A 17,224-nucleotide genomic window follows, 5' to 3' on the forward strand; every position below is an offset into this window, starting at 1 on the left:
GAAATTGACTTAGTAATTGTTGTTCATTAAGTTAACTTCAATTAATTTTAGTTGAATTTTTACCTGGTTTGGGAAAACTCTCTACTGAGAATCTTGTGATAGCTGGTTTTGGATTTCCATCTTTAATCTTTTGGGAGACAGACTTAAAACTTGAAAGCAATCTCAAATGAAATACCTTCTCCTAGTTGGCTCTGGTATTAGAAGATGAAGTTTTACCTGTACAGGAAATTAAAACAATGATAAGGACAGACTTATGAAAGCATGACTCTTCACCAATATAGAATTTATCCCAAAGGGCAAACTTTAAAATCTTTTTTACCTACTTGATCTGAAGTAAGAGTCCATCGTGCTGCTTAGGACTTTGAACCCAAAAGCTGAATGATTTTTATAACGTCTATTAATAGGAAAACCACAACCAGGCTACTAAGAATAGTTTTACAGTAGGGTGGAGTTCCCCCTAACTTAGCTAGGAAATATTTATGCTATTGCCACCAGCAGCCCTACGCGTTGTTTGACTTTGATACGTAGGAGGCCACCGTGATGACCGACATTCATCTTCTGGACTCACGTGAGCAGGACCTCCTTAGGGCCAAAACCGTGACAGGTCAAAACCTCTGACACCCAAGGAAGACAGAGTTTAAATCCCGCCTCCCTAGGTAAAAGCTCCTCCAGGGCAACCTGACTCAGGGCAGGCCAAAAGTGGTTATCAGCCACCATGAACAATGCCATAAATCTGCTTTATTAAATTGTCTGGTTGCCTGTGAAGGTCAAAAGTGGGTCAGAAAAAGTCTGCAGGATTCATTTAGTTTAGAGATCTCAGGATAGAGTCTCCCACCTTTGTGCCTCTTCCACAGGAAGACCTTGAGACAAACTCAGCTATTTCACTCCTCGGGTTAAAGAAAGGGGGAAGGAGAACAAAAAACTTCTTGGAGTAAGATAGAGTGTCATTGATGCTTTATTTACATGCGTCACCATCTCTTTTACAAACTAGATTACGGTTTTAAATGGAATACACAAGGCAATATCTACAAACACCAAGGAAAGTTAAGTACTGCATCTCTATTTCATTTGGAAAAGAGAAGATTCCCAAATCAAACTGGTTTTGATTCTTGAGAGGAAAGGTGGTAGAGATAATTCATGGCAACATATGGATAGACAAAATCCTCAGTAAGAATGCAATATGATAGTGTTCGCTTTGAAAGAAAGGATGAGGTGCTTCAAACCAAAGTATCAACTGCATGACTCTTAGGTGTTTGAATATGGCCAGGCACCACAATGAGTTCTAGTTTGCATGGGTTATGAGCAAGAAATTGAAACGGATAAGACAGTTTTACAGATACTGTATACAGATTTTTTTTCCATTCATGCAACTTTTTTTCTTAAAAAAAAAGTTAAACATGTGAAGCCAAAACGTACATTTTTTTAATATTAACTAATTTTTCTGTTCCTCCTTCATATCTGTTTACATTTTGCATGTACATAATGTGCTAGGACAAGGGTATTGAGAGAAGATTGATTGCCAGGCAATGAGATAATTTTAGAGAAATAAGTGACCAGACATGTAGTTGTTGTTTTTTTTTTTAAAGCAGCCGCACAAATATCTCTGGAGTGTGGCAGAGGCCTCGGAACCAATCATTCGACAAAGAAAAATACACACAAATAAAACTAAACAAGAGGAAAATATTTCATTCATTCGAACTGCATAAAATGTTACCCACTGAAGATCTAGATCAAATATAATACACAGTCGCCCCTTGGTATCCGTGGGGAATTGGTTGCAGGACCTCCACGGATACCAAAATCTGTGGATGCCCGAGTCCCTTATATAAAATGGTGTAGTACAGTCGGCCCTACGGATCCATGGTTGGTTGAATCCGAGGATGCTGAGCCCGTGTATGCGGAGGGCCGACTGTACTCTTTTCAGTTACTTGGGCATCTGCGTTAAGATCTGGTCTGACAGACATGATTTCACAAGGACTTCACTCTCCCTTCGCTGTGCCCTGCCACCCCTGGTCTCCAGGAGAGGCTGGCTTTTTCATACCTCTTTGCCAGTGATTGTATTCCTACAAAATTTTTTGCTTTTCTTAATTGAAAAAAGAATACATTATACCTAATCGTACAATGTTCCCCAAATACACCGAGAAAGAAGAAATCAGAGTTTGGAGCTGTCAGGATTTTATTTCTGCTTTCAGAGAGAAAGGGTAACTTTTTAATTTCCCCTCACCAGCCCTTGGCATCAGCATGAAAAATGGGCCTGGGTGATTGACTGCTTTCCTCTTGATGGTCTTTCCAAGAGATTCAAATATTCCTTATTCTTTAAGTGGGGTTCATTAGATAGACTCCCTACTATCTTTAACAATTTCAGAAGCCGCCTGAAATGACACCCTGAGACCGGGCATACCTGTCCTGACCAGTGAGCCAAGAGGTCTTCTCCTCAGGGTCAGAAGCGACACACACAAGGGCAAAACTCACCACCACACACACACACACAAACACACACAGAGTCCACCAGTACTACACGTGTGTGCACGCTCTTCTCGTTAACAGGAGAGCCAAACTTCTGAAATTTAAAAAAATATGTTTCGGCAGTCATTACATTGCAGGGGATGCAATAGAGGAAATCGACCTCAGATTCATTCACAGTTAATGGGATACTCTGAACCTGGCGGTCAGGCCTCACTCACGCCAGGACAGTGAAGGCTTGTGATAAAGCTCTTTTCTAACTTTGGTAAAAGGTATCTGGTTCTGGAGCCCTGAAGAGAACAATAGGACCCCAGAGTTCGGGTCATGTTTTCAACATTGTTACTCTTCTTTCTAAATTTCCCGTCAAAAAGTGGAAGGCTCCCTAGAGCAGCTTATTTAGAGGCTGAGTGTAGACTCCGAAAGTTCTTATCAGGATGCAAACATTACAACCGCCAGACTCCCGGAGACTACCAAGTATTCCACTGAGATACTCCAGATCAGGAAACTTCCTGTGGGGGCCCATGGCACTCAGAACTCCACATGGTGGCCATCGGTAGGCCCTTCCTGAAAGCAGGGTCTTCAAATACAAGAGGGAGAGGGCTTAGGTGGCACCTCTGCCCTGTCTGACTGCCTTCGGACTCAGTCTAAGGGATCCTGGCCTCTGGGTGGGCGGCCAAGGGTGAGAGTGGGGCTGCTGTGATCCTGGACAGGCTTAACTATTCCATTCTTGCCTGACCCTTTCTAGGACGGAGGCTGGCGCTAGACTTTGCCCTGATCTCAGCTGTCTGCGACACTCTACATGTAGATGCTGAATTACTTAAAAAAAAAAAAAAAGGAAAAGAAAAAAATTCCAAGCACCCCTCCCTCTCCGTTTTCCTGATCTGCTCTGTGGCTATCCTGCTCTCATACCGCTCTGTCCCTCCCTCAGCTGTTTTAGATTAAATTAGAATCTGGTTCCAGGATATTTTGTAAAACATTCTGCCTGAAATCTAACAAACATTGGGGGGAAAAAAAAAAAAGAATAAATGAGATGCCACATGTCTGAAAGGAATTCGACACTTTAAAAGTCAAAACACATTTGAGGGTTGCCTTTCTTACTCCCAAAGTATTTCCCATGGTCTACAAAACTGCAAAGGCAAGTAGCTATTTTGTTAGTTTTCTTGTTTCTTTGAGCTCAGGAGAGAAGTTCTCAGGGCCCTCGTGTTGGAAGCACTCGGATTCTCCCCTATATCCAACACCCCTCTGCCACTCCCCCCGTCCCTGAGCTGCTGCCACTGTCTCTGCACTACGTCTCCACCCAGGGGGCAGCGTCACTTAGGAACCCAGAGAGGCAGCCCTCTCTTGCTGACACTTGACAGTTCTTGTGTACAGCAGACTACCAAAGAATCAAGGAAGTGGCTAGCTTTATTACAAAAGAATACAGTAAGCAAAAGTCTGTCTCACTGACAAGCAGACCACGTGAATAGAATACATATTTTTAAAAATTATACATACTTTCAAAATGAAGATTATAAACTTGTAGCAGTTTAGAAAAGGTGATATGCTACAGGTCTACTATAACCACAAATTGCACAACAATTTACAGATTCAGTAGAGAGCAGGGTGAAATCAACAGGGCCATCGCTCAAACATGACAGCCCAAGCGAGGCGGGAGAGACAAGTGGCAACACCAAATGGAACGTTCATTATGCTAGGAGCTGTTATCACCACCAATATCACCCCCAGAGGAATCAGGAAGCAAAGGTGCACAAAGGGGCCCCTGGTGGCTGGTGATGGGTGCAGGGGGTTGGGTGGCACGTCTGTGTTGGTGGAAGGGAATCAGTGCCCACTGCACGGTGCAAGCATCAGCGAGAACTCATGCAGGGAGGTCTGTGCTGAAATACTAGCCTGTATCCCTAACATCCATGCAGACTGTTCCATTTTTGTACTGTACATGACAAAATGTATTTATACATTTCTATGTCTAATGCTTTTTATGCAACGAAAAGAGTCTTCATATATCACTTTGGAGAAGTATGCATATGCTGTGCTAATCAGAGCATCATTACACCAGTTTCATATGTACCAAAGGTGTTCCCAACTATTCTGTCTACCAAAGAGGGTAACTAATATAATCACACTTTTCAGGCTAAACAGAAAGCACCTATACAGCACCATAACTTTTTGAAAAGAAAAAAATGAAATCCATAGAAGCAGGAAAAGTGTCTGGGGGGGAGGTCAAAACTGCCCTATCTTGTACTTCCATTGTGACACTTGTACAATTACAATCTAAGCTTATTTATATTAAAAAGGAATCAGTTTGTATGCTATTGCTTGATCACTCATACACGTCTACTAGATCAGATTATACAGAGCAAGACTGAAAATAATCAAGGGTGCGCATTTAGAAAAATAGTGACTCGGGTTTGTACTTTCCACACATTTCTCACTGCGGGCTTAATGTTCACCTGTAAGTTCACTTCTTCTGCAAAGCAAAACACGACTACTTTTTTTTTTTTTTTTCTTTTCTTTTCTCCTTAAAACTAAACCCGTTAGTGGCATTTGGCAATGAGCGGACAGCTGAGCTGATTTCTTCCTTGAAAAATTCTCATTTCTAACCAACGTACAATCACTGTTGACTGTGTCAGCTGAGCATACTGACAGTAGACCACAGGCCCTACTCATGTGGCAACTGCAGACCAGGTGCCAGGCTCTCATCCCCCGACCGCCCTGACTCAGAACCAAGCACGTGGTTTGGTTCTGGGTCAGGTTTGCCGGTGCAGGGCTCTGTCCTGGACCAGTGCACACAGAAAACACTTGTGCCACTGTTCAGTTTTTAGAAAAGGATAGTTTTCTACCAAACGAAAGAAGAATGAAAACCCCCCTCTAGTTTATGTAATGTGTTAGTTAGGGGAGTCCTACGGGCTCGAATGCTTGTGACACCCAAAGCCAGCACAGTAGCTGGTACAACATTTTCCTTCTGTTTTTAAAGTTGCCAGGGGAAGCATGATTAACATTTTAACATAAAAAGACTGCAAGTTAATGCATGTGAGAAACTCAAAGTCAAAGGAAAACAAGCACAAAAACAACACTTAAAACATCCCATAAACCATCACGATATTAAAACACCACAGAATGGCCCGCGGGCTCACGGTGTGCTCTGAACAGGGTGGGCGGTGCTGGCAGGGTGCTGTCCTTCACTGGCAGGTGGCTGTCACCCCGTACAAGGAAGGTTTTGCATACTTTATAGAGAGAGTTCTGTGCGAGGGTAAGTGCTTCACCCGGGGTAAGGGGCCGATAACAGTCTCTGCTGGGGTAGGAAACGGCAGGGGCTCACAAAGGTGTTAAGCTGTAAACGGTACCACTGTCCACTTGCTGAGAGCAGATTTGGCAAAGGGTTTTCTCTGTAGGTCTTGTGTCAGTTTGAGGGTCTAAAGGAGGAGAGAAGAAAACCAGAGATGGTTAAGGACATTCAAACAGCAGCAGTGGGCCCTCCAGGTCACGCCTCCTCAGCCTCGGGTCCCCTCACCCGCCTCTGGGCCAGGGGTGCTGCAAGTCAAGCTGTCCTGCTGCACTAGCTTCAAAGGGCTGAAAACCTAAGGACAAAGCCTGGAGATCACTTACCTTATTTCTATGCTTGATAACAAAACGCCCTCACTTGCGGAGGTTAACAAAGCGAGGCAAATCGGGGTGCCTCAGCGGGCCCTTCCAAGTTAGGGAGGCCTGGGGTGCAGATGGGGTTTTACTCTAGATTTTTGGATTGAGGGGCTTCCTGGGACACGGCACTTTCATGCTAAAACCAGGGGAGCTGGTCACCCCATGCAGACCAGCTATGCTCTTCTGGTTCCCCCTCCCCCGGCTATGCGGACTAAGTGACCTTGCTTACCACCCTTCCCATTGATATCCCAACATCAGGGGAGTGGAAATGGCCACTTTGCACAAAGGCTTCATTGGTCTGCACTGCTGGGTCGGGGTAATCTTGACTTCCCTCACTATAAAAGGAGAAGTAATCTCTAAGTGGGGTGTCCTAGAAATTTGCTTTTTATATTAAAAATCTGCAGAGGAAAAACAATTATAACACGCATATTATGGCCCAAAAAACCTCCCACAAAACATCCCTTTAAAAATTAACAACACTATTATTGTTGGTATTATTATTATGCATTCAGCCACCTTCAAACGGTAAATCCTCTCAAAGTATCTGAATTTACACAAGTCTTATCATCACACTTCTTGCGACCACTGAGCCTGGAAAAGTTAGAGAATTAAAAATATATATATATACTCATAGAGATGTAGCTAAATGAACTGACATGACAGGCCTCAAGACCTTTTGTTTATGGAGACAGTGTCAGCTGTCATGGTAGGAAAAAAAATGGCTCTAGGCCAGAAATGGAAAAGTGGTAGGGGAGCAACATGAACTCAGGATCTTCTCACCAGATAAGGTGAACAAGTAATGAAAAATGCATCAATAAGCTCGCTTGCTCTCTCTCTCACACACACACGTTATGTACATCTGCTTCTCTCTCCTTTAAAAAAGATATTATCTTAAATTCACTTGGAATTTTCACAAGTGTACAATTCTGTTCTGTGGCTGGACTGTTTGGCAATCTTACCTCTCACTACCAATATTCAGAAAGACAGCAGGACTTAGTACTTGTAATATTACATACCTATGGTCATAATTACCCTTGCTATAGCTCCAAATAGAAGAACTTAGGTTGTTTTATTAGAGGTAGAGACAGTAAAACAGGAAAAGGTGCCTTTTTCCCACCCCTTCCCCAAGTATTTCATTTCCCTGGCTGATGGCTTTTTTTGGAGGTATTCTTTGCTTTGTAATGATACTAGACAATATTGTCCTGGACTATAAAATAATGGCTTGTTGATTTCAGACGGAGAAAAGGTAATAAAACAGATATCAGATCTCAGTATCTGTGAGGTATTTAACCTGCCAGAGCCAGTGCTATTCTAGCTACTCTACCTGGGACCCCTGAGGCATGAAGAAGCAGGGGTGCAGACATGGTTCTTTGGGAGTGGATTTGGTTCTTTCCTTCACAGTAACAGTTAATAAACCACAACCTAAGATCACCATGCAATTAGTCATCAGGTGACTATGGTCCCCAAGTCCCGATCCTGACTTAACTGTAAGTGACAAGAGAGAAGGTGTAAAGTATTACCTAATCCAGACCCCATCCCCCGGTTCCCTCTGGTGTTAATTATTCAGCCACAGAAACCAGTGCATGCTGGGAAGGTGACACACTTCATTCTCCAAGTACAGAGGCAGAGCACGCAGCTTGCTCTAATGCTGGCGCCGGGTCAGCACAGGAGGGAAGAAGGCAGAGGGCACCTACAACCCCCAACATGGCATCGTTCTAAGCAGAATAGGGCATCGGCCCTGAAACCAGGGGCAGGAGGCCACAGTGGGCAGTCTAGAGCAACAACCATCACAGTCTGATCCAGAGGTCCAGAATCTTCAGGGAACTTCATCATTGGGAAGGGAATGCACTGATCGTCACTCTTTCCTTCTTTGCAGAATGGGCGTGGGGCCCCTTGTGGCACTACATCCTGGAGCTCCCCCGAGGTCTCACGGGAAACGGCCTGTGCCTGGCGGTTCAACTGGGAGACACCAGGCCCAGGTTTAGAGGTTTAAATTTGTCACAGAGGACAAATTGTTATTAACAGAGAAACCCCCACTCCACAGGACGGAAAGGCAACTTGTTTCTCTGTGATAGAAGGCAAACAGTTTGTAAAATATTGTGAAAACAGAAAGGAAATGCAATCACCCTTCTAAGAGGAACACCAGATTCACCATTCACTAGGAAGACCTTACGATTAAAAATCGTCACAAGGAAAGCGGCCCCTCATCTGCCTTAGATTTTTAACCTCTCTTTGATGGCTCAGTGTTTGCACATGTTTATCTGACTCCATCAAGCACTGAAAAAATGGAGGGAGCACATTAAGTAATGGGATTTAACGATACTTAGTTTGGATACAAGTTCCCTGCTTTTGAACGGTGCTCTCACCACTCCGACATTCTTTCAAGTGGGACGCTTTAGTTAACTGTGAAGTTTACGTGTGTATGTTGATGCCCTTATGAGTCTAAAAACACATCAGATTAAGCAAAACTTTTGGAAGGAAAAAGAAGCCTACAGCTGAAGGGAATTACAGCTATCACTTCACAGTTACTAGGCAATGGGCCAACTAACAATAAATAGGAAAACATTGTCCCATCCCATCAGCGACTTTCATTAACGGGGAGGAAAATCTCTTCCCTCTCTCTCCCTGCCCAACACTTAAGTTTGAAATCAGGCTGTTGATGCCGGGAAAATGAAATGGGGAAACCAAATGATGAGGCCCGTTCTAAAAATATCTGTGGATGCTGTCATCTGGCCTCTGGTGAGAGTAAGTCCCTCTATAATCTTGGTATCTGTAGGGAAGACATGTTTCTGCCTAATTATCACCACTAACTCACATGATGTTCTAAGAAAGGGCAACACCTCCAAGAAACTGTACACAAAACGTAACAACCCCCATCAACTTTAAACTGGGAATAAAACATGAATGTTCCTACTGCTGTCCTCCCACAGCTCAACTCCACTGTGACAAATCTGGATTTCTCAGCAGTGTTTTCATCTTCCTGGCAGAGAGGAAAGGAACAGGACCGAGCCCAATACCAAATATAACAGGGAAGGAAAAAGAGCCACAGGGATGAAACTCTATCTGCAAATCCATACAGGTTATCCACTGCTTTCCTAGCTAAAACTGAAAGATGTTTGGAGGAAAGTCTGCCTGAAACACAAAATTAAAGTGAAATATCACTTTCCTCACTCTTTAAACGTGATTTAAGCCAAACTTGCAACCCCTGGGGCAAGCTGGGAACTAAATATGGAACGTTTAGGATAGAAAAGGAAATGAATTGATGTTCACTTGATCTGACAGGGAAACTTCAGGTGGAGTTCAGAGAACAGGTGTGGGTTTCAGAGTATGAATGTTTCTACCCAAGTAGAAGGCAAAGAAATGCCTGCCTGCCACCATCTCTACTTCTCCCCACAGGGTTCTGAGGGACACCCAGTCCATCACAGGCCACAGCCATCTGCCAGCATCCAAGGCTTCTGTTGGTGTCACTCCAGGAAAAACAGCATTTCTGCAGGGCTTGGGTAAGGCAGCCACGGCCAATGCTGGAGAGCCAAAATGGCAGCAGTTCCCTCGGAGCTCATCTTCACCGCCTAAACACGAAGCAGCTCAAGAAACACCTAATGGGCACGACACTTTGGCTTAATTTGGTAATTTTTCAAAATCTTCTGGGTTGGAATGCGCGATGACGAGGACTTAGGGAAGTGCATGAAAACCAACCTGGGGTTCAGGGGCTGCAGGGGCCTTGCCGATTAAAATGCAGCCTTCCGCCTGCAAGGCTGGCCTAACAGAGCCATCCTCCAAGACTGCCCAAGAAGGGGAATTAGGAGGTGCAGCTCTATAAAAATCCATTTCAGCAAATGCTGTCAACTTGCCATTTTAGAAGCTGAATAGTTTACGAGGGGAAAGAAAACAGGTATGGAAATCCTGGCCAAATCTGTACACAGTTGAGGAGCCTCCCTGAAGGAAAATCAGGTTTCTAGGAAGGGCAGCTCACAGGCTTTCTCAGGGGCAAGTAAGTACTTATGGAGAACGTGGGATGTTACAGGGAAGCTTAAAATAAACTTTTCATGGCAAAGGTGACACTCAGGAAGATACTGGAAAGACACTCAGCTAGACTTTTTTTTTTTTTTAAAGCTTAGTTTGTGTAAAAGGCTGACCTGTGTAAGCACTGCTTTCAGCTGCCTCCTGTAATTTCTGGGCTTCTCAAGGTGGCAGCTGAAGCCTGTCCGTGAAGGCTGGCGACAGGCCACTGAACAGCTGTCGCCTCCAGGACGCTTCAGGACCTGGATCTAGTGTGGACGGCCCTTCCAGCCAGCCTGTGTGCTGTGCTGATAAACACAGGAAGCATGAGGAGAGAAGCCGCCACCCTGGCACTTCACAGCTGAGGGACACAGAGCAGGAGTGACCTGCACAGAGACGCAGACTTCCCTGCTGCCCAAACTGTAGGGATTAACGATGATTAATACAAGTTTAACAATGTCCTGTCTCTGTCTTTATTTTGGGGCAGAGATTACGGTGACCAACATTCTTTGTGCATCCAGAGTCAAATATGGTGACTGCAATAGCAGAAATATGATACTTATTAATTTACTGTCAAGAGCAAAGTCGCAGACATTTCATATTTTCTTAAGATTCTTAGATTTTCAAACCACACAGAACAATTTGCAAAGTTCTGGATTACATTCTTTTAAAGAACTGTTTTTAAGGCAAAAGACTTTAAGGGGCTTTTGGATCCTTTCTGGATGCATGGTTACTTAGCCTTAATTATAATACTCCAAAACCCTGGCTGGCAGAGTCCTGGAGGTCTGGCTCCGCTGTCCTTACCCCGGCTTTACCACCCACTCCTGCTGATCCGATGGGTCAGGTTCAGTGCCTTTGCCTGGTTTGCTCTCCCCATCCAAACATCCAGATGGCTCTTCCAGCCCCACCCGCCCCAGGCTGTCCTCTGCTAAACTCCTAAGCCACTTACCTGGCACCTCATCACATAGTGCCCAGAATGGTTACTTTTTCATACACACTGAAGTCCCAATATATTGAGAGCAGAGCAAAGCCTTCAAATCAAACCAAACACTTACGGAGCATCTACTATTTCAAGAGCACTGCCTTAGACATGGTATTTACCCACAAGAAGTGCACATTCCAGCAGGGACACATTTTCTTGATGTCCCAAGTAGCCTGGAAAGTTGAAACAGAGGAGAGGTACACAATAAATGTTGGCTGAATAAATGAATGAACCAACTCCTGGAACAGCCCTCTCTTCCTCTCTCTGCCAATTCAAATGCTTAACACCCTTCTAAGCCTTACAGCTTCCACAAAGCATTTTAAACCGACTGGCATTTGCTAAGAGTTAATCTTATTTGAATCCAAGCAGTACCCACTGCTTATGGGACAAGACCTAGAATTTTAATGATCCCCTTTTGGGAGGAGGATGGCTTCTGATGAAGTTTCTATTCAGAAGAGTATGAGAAAAAACTCACATTTCTTATAAGATGAAGCCTCCTAAGGATCAATACAAGGCACAGTTTTAACATCCAAATAATTTTATTTTTAAAATAAAATTTTAAATAGTATTTAATAAAGAATTTACCTTCTGCCATCCTACCAAACCCATTCTTTATTACCAGCCCCCCGAATTAAGAGTCAAGCTACTCTGACTCTCAAATTGCTGTCACTGCTAAAGTGATTCACCATTTAGAAACACAAGGGGACTGCAGTCCAGGAGGAAATGCTTAGAGCCATAAACCATGACCTGAATATCACAATGTTTATGTTTACTGGGTGTGGCCCCATCCTGTGTGACTCCTCACTGCATTTACTGGCTAGAGGAGGCAGGGGGACAATTGGGAGCGTGCAGCTACCCCTTTGGGCTGGGATGCCCCACCTCCCTTGGGACTGAGTGCAAGTGTGGCTGTAACGCTCCAGCCCATCTAAGGGTCCGGCTACCAAGCACTAAAGAGTGGGGTCTCCAAAGTCTTCTTTTTCCTGCTTTAGATATGCAGGGTTTTGAAGACAATCTAAATTTTCCCAAAGTGATTCTGAAATCGAAAACACAAAATCAGCTATTTTAGTTGCACAAATAGTCCAAACCACTCATCCACCTGTGAGGTATGACCAGGACATGCAGGTAACACAGATGGCAGCCAAGAGGCAGCAACCACACCAGTGCAACAGAGGAAGGAAACCAAGAAGGAACTGAAAGGAGGGTCTCAAGGGTGGCTCCAAGATTGACAGAGACAAAGGCCCGTCTGTCCTGAGGGCAGCAGTCCGGTGGGAGTGCAGACCCAGGAGTGAGGTGGATCCACATGGTGGGTGGCCTGGGTGGTCCTCCTCTCCCTGCTCAGCCTGACCAGCACCGTGGTGGTACGTGCTGGGAGCTCCCCACCTTGGCTCTCCACCCCCACCCCCCACCCCGACCTCAGCCAGCAGGACAACCTGAGTTGACCGGGGCTGGGCAGGGAGTGCATTCAGGCGGTAGGGACACTACCAACTAAGGGACGCCTTCTAACAGGTCTATCAGTCAACACATATTTTCTGATTACTTATAGGTATGTTGGGCTCTATTGCTTTCCAATCATTTCTGAAGACACAAGTGATCAATGGAAGTTCCAATTAATTACAGTGGCATGTACACAAATAGAAGCCCAGTGGAAATTAATTTATAAATTCAACCTCAGAACTTCCGGCCTCTTCTTGGCTATTAATTTTCACTAAGGAGTCAAACTGAACACTCCACACAGACATGAATACTTAAAACAAAAAATCTTACGGTCCAGATGTCTTTCAACAGAGAGAAAGACAGAGGAGAGAGGAAAGGGGAGGGGAAGGGGGAGAAGGAGGGAGGGGAAGGGGGAGAAGGAGGGAGGGAGACAGAGAGAGAGAGAGAACATACTGATATGCAAACCGTCAATCAAACCAGGACTGGCAATTAAAGTTTTATCCTTAGAAACACTGGAATTATGCTCTGAGGGCTTCATGACTAAGTAATTCTCATCCTTTAATAAAGGAATGTCATAGACTTCAGCAAAAAAAGAGGTTATTAAAAAACAGGAAAGTCTAGAATTACAGAGTAAGGTTCACATCTGTTATTGGGAAGAGAAACAAAACAAAACACCTGCAACCAAGTGGGCAGTAGCTCTTCTGGGTGGTGTGTTTCAGCTGCAGGCTTGGTCTTGCTTCTCTGGGAGGAAAGCTCCTGGAGAAGAACAGCCCAGTTTCTCTGGGTTTTCACTGAACTTAGTTGGCAGATCTTAAAAATACAGTGACCATATTTTCTGAACCCCAAATTGTGTCACGTTAGCCAGTAACGGGGGGTAAACCACCAGCTCTTGGGGAGGTGGGGTCCATGGCCAGACCACTGCCAGCATCATGCCATTCATTGTGTGGCAATCTTTCTGCTCCCAACAAGTCCTAGGAGAGCTGGAGCAGCTTTTTATTTCTCTGTGTGGCCACGGTGGCCTGGCAGTGGAGAGGGAAGATCAGATTTCCAGGCTCCCTCCCAACAGGAAGAGGCTCCACTCTGAGGAAGCAGAAACGGGGCAGGGCGAGGCTCCCCCCACAGCACAGAGTGGATATGACAGCCTCCCTAAGGAAAGAAAGCGGAGGCCAGACAGCTAGGATTTCTCAGGCAGTCCTTTAAAGATATTAATGGAACACTCTGGGTACCATATATGAACCTCCCCAATCCGTCTGTGGCAGAAGGTCCTTTTTATTAATGAAAATATAGCCCCTGTCCTGGGTACCCCTAAACTGGCAGGCAGGACTTCTAGGGGACATCAAAGGTTTCGCACAACAGGCAATTGCTATACCTTTTTAATGAAAAGAAACCTAATTGATTCTAGTTTATTGAGGAAAGTAATTGCTCTTTGTGCCAACAATGTTAAGACTGGCTTGGTGCTTTCCTTAATTCTGCATTAACCTCTGGAACCATTTTAAATAACAATAAACATTAAGTAACTTTTTAAAAAGTTGACAAAGGACATTAGGTCATTATCAGAGATAGTCCTTACAAGAGCTCTGTGGGGTAGGTTTTCGTTGTAGCCCCATTTTACAGACAAGCAAACTGAGACTCAGAGAAATGGAGTGGCTTGACTCAATGACACATAGCCATAAAAATGGCAGCCTTCTGCTACAGATTCATAGGTCTTCTGCTGTACCACAAAGACATTATTTAACTTGGGGTGGGCTGCAGGGGAGGCTTTTTAAATCCACAGCTCCCCTCAGAGCAGAGCCCCAGGGACAGTGATCTTGGAGTGGGTGGCTGGCTCACGTTCAACTGTGATGATGAACCAGTTCTAGAAATCAAACATAAAAGCAAGTATCCTGCAGGGCTTTTAACCTGAACCAGCATCTGGATTTAGTCTGAACTCTGCCCTATCAGCATGGAGCCTATGTTTTTATCCCCCAGCCAAAGACAGGTGGAACAGACCACGTGATAACGGAACAGGACATCTGAAAAAGCAGGGTTGTCCCAGAAAACCAAGCATGCAAGGTTGCCACTGCCCCATGGGCCCTTTGCTCTACCCCTGCATGGAAAGCAGTCTTTCCCTCTGGGACAATGGTCACCGCCACCACTGCACCACATCCCCAGCCAGGCCATGCACACCTTGAGGGTGAGACCCTATTTTATCTTCCTCTATCTCCTGTGCCCAGCACACTGCAGGTACTCAATAAACAAATTTTGTTTAAAAAATTCAGACTTTTCCTGAGCACTTCTACCAATATGGGACCTACCATTTTGCCAGGCAGCTAGCTCATCCAAGAGTAGAACCCACTCTGTGGCTGAGAAAAGCTTGATGTATGACAAGGTCGTACAAAAAGCTCCAGTAAGAATCAAGAGGAAAAAAGGCAAAGAATCCCTAGTTCTCAAGAGGTTGCTGACCTCCTTCAGGATTTCTTTAGGGGGTTCCTTAGGACACTGGTCCTATGGTTTCTGGGAGAAGAAGGATGTGATTCGAGATGTCAGATAAACTTAGGAGACACTGCAATCCGATCCTAGAAGGTTCACAACATATATTAACTTCTAAGGCTCTGAGAAGTCCTGCAGGAAACAACCCTATTTAACTTTATTTAACATGGCGTTCCTCAGGCATTTGACCACAGAATCTATTTTCCGCTTAATACCCATGAATATCCTGAGGACTGAGTATTCTGTGAAATACTTTGAGAAACACCAACCCATGGGACCTCTAAGTATCTGAAGTGTCTGTCACTAGTTCACAATACAAAATTTTAATTCATTTTAGTTTTTAAAATTTTAAACTTCAAAACAATTTGGAGGATGGGGGAAAGCAGTATTTTCAAATTAAATGAACATACCAACAAAACCAGGGTGAAGTCTCTTGCAAGGTGGGGAATCTCCATCTTGGAATGAAAATCCAGCATTAAGACACGTGTCTTCAAGTCAGGAAGAGAAAGCAGTGAACAAACATCCTTCTACCTGCCCCAGGGCCATGGGGGACCTCTGACAGGCCAACCCCTCTGGCCATGGCACAGAGGCAGGTCCCAACAAGCCCCCTTCTCCCATCTCTATACAGAAAGGTATGCCTATGAGAAGCAGACCCCTGGGGGAAGACTCTACTTACAGAAAACATTATTTATAGGATGTTGAATATTGAGCATTATGAACACTCTGAAAAGAAGCATTTAATGGGAGCTTAAAGTGTACACGAAGTTCCAGTAGTAATTCTGGTGATTTTCATTCCACTTATTTATGTTCCACACGAGCTCTGTGGCCAAAAGAGACCTTCCAGAAAGCCATCTATAAATGCTACTGCATGAAGAGCAACAGTCACTCAGGCTCTGTCCCCATGCTTAGCAGGCTGGCCAGTGGTGAGCAAAGGTGCATTACAAACCCGACAGACCCAGGAAGAGCAGCCTTAGTGCTGGATGCCGCTGCTTTCCAGGGAAAGGGGTGTATGGAAGGAGTGTACCAGCCTCTGCACAGAAAACCTCTTTTCAGGGCTCTTGTCAATTTTCTTTCACTGTTGTCAACACTAGAAACGTCCATACAGCCATTCTCTCCATGAATGACAGTTCAGACTTTGGGTTTTTTAAAAAGTAAGAATAAAGATCCCTGCAGGTACAGAATTCTTGAGGCTAGCACACTATAACCAAAGACTAGACAACAGTTCACAAGTGCAAGTAACAGAGTACGTTCTCCACGCAGTACGTACCGCACGTTATATTCCCTAATGGAAATACCTATCAGTACATCGAGAAAAAACATCACATGAGTAGCCTATAATATTGTCTGTATTTGGTTAGAATTAGTCCTATCCCCCAACATGAATATTTAAAGACATAATGGAATCACAGCATTTAAACATCAGTCCAACAAGTATCAAAGATTTGTTCTTTTTGGGAAGTAGCCTAAATTTAAATTCTCAACGGCCTCCAACTCCGGGACCCGCTGTTGCCACACTAGTATACCACTGTTCCTTTACAGTTCCATATCATCACATATCCCTTACAGTGGCAATTTCACAGACAGAATGTTAGGTTTCAGGTTTAAAATTATACATACTATGCACCCTTAAAATTCTATGATTTTGCTAATAAATACAACAACTAGTGAATATAATAAAAAAGAAGCAGACTCACAGCTAGTGGTTACCAGTGGGGAGAAGGAAGAGGGGAGGGGCCAGATGGAGGTAGGGCATTAAGAGTTACAAACTATTAGGTATAAAATAAGCTACAAGGATATATTGTACAACACAGGGAATAAAGCCAGTATTTTATAATAACTATAAATGGAGTATAACCTTTAAAAATTGTGAATCACTATATTGTACGGCAACTACACTTCAATTTAAAAAAGAAGATAAATCTTATTGGTTAAACAAACAAAAAAAAACAAAAACAAAAACAAAAAAACCCTCTATGATTCTGTCCTCTTTTGACAGATGAGAAACCTACTATTCTAAGAGATTCATCATCTCTTAGTGACATGGCCAGTGGCACAGACAGGAAGAGAACCACCTCTCTCCTCTCCACCTGGGCTTTTCCTAGTTAGTATTTTCCAATCCTTATCATAAAGTAGTTTAAAACGCAACTAAATATGGGGCTGCTCCCTAATGGGGTCTCCAAATGCCAAAAGATGAAGATGAACGAAAAAGCATGTGAACTTAGGCATCCTCCGACATCAAAA

The 17,224-nt window shown here is 44.1% G+C and overlaps 1 protein-coding gene across 2 annotated transcripts in view; it reads right to left on the reverse strand.

The window, feature by feature from the left end:
• Positions 1-937: 937 nt before the first annotated feature.
• The window catches only part of FOXO3 (forkhead box O3), a 119,667-nt gene continuing 103,380 nt past the window's right edge, over positions 938-17,224 (reverse strand). For both annotated transcript variants that reach the window (XM_036871456.1, XM_036871455.1), the window contains exon 4: positions 938-5,873. The gene's annotated coding sequence lies outside the window, so the exon portion shown is untranslated. The remainder of the gene's footprint in view (positions 5,874-17,224) is intronic.

This window comes from Balaenoptera musculus, chromosome 12 (genome assembly GCF_009873245.2).
Source record: "Balaenoptera musculus isolate JJ_BM4_2016_0621 chromosome 12, mBalMus1.pri.v3, whole genome shotgun sequence".
Lineage (NCBI taxonomy): Eukaryota > Metazoa > Chordata > Mammalia > Artiodactyla > Balaenopteridae > Balaenoptera > Balaenoptera musculus.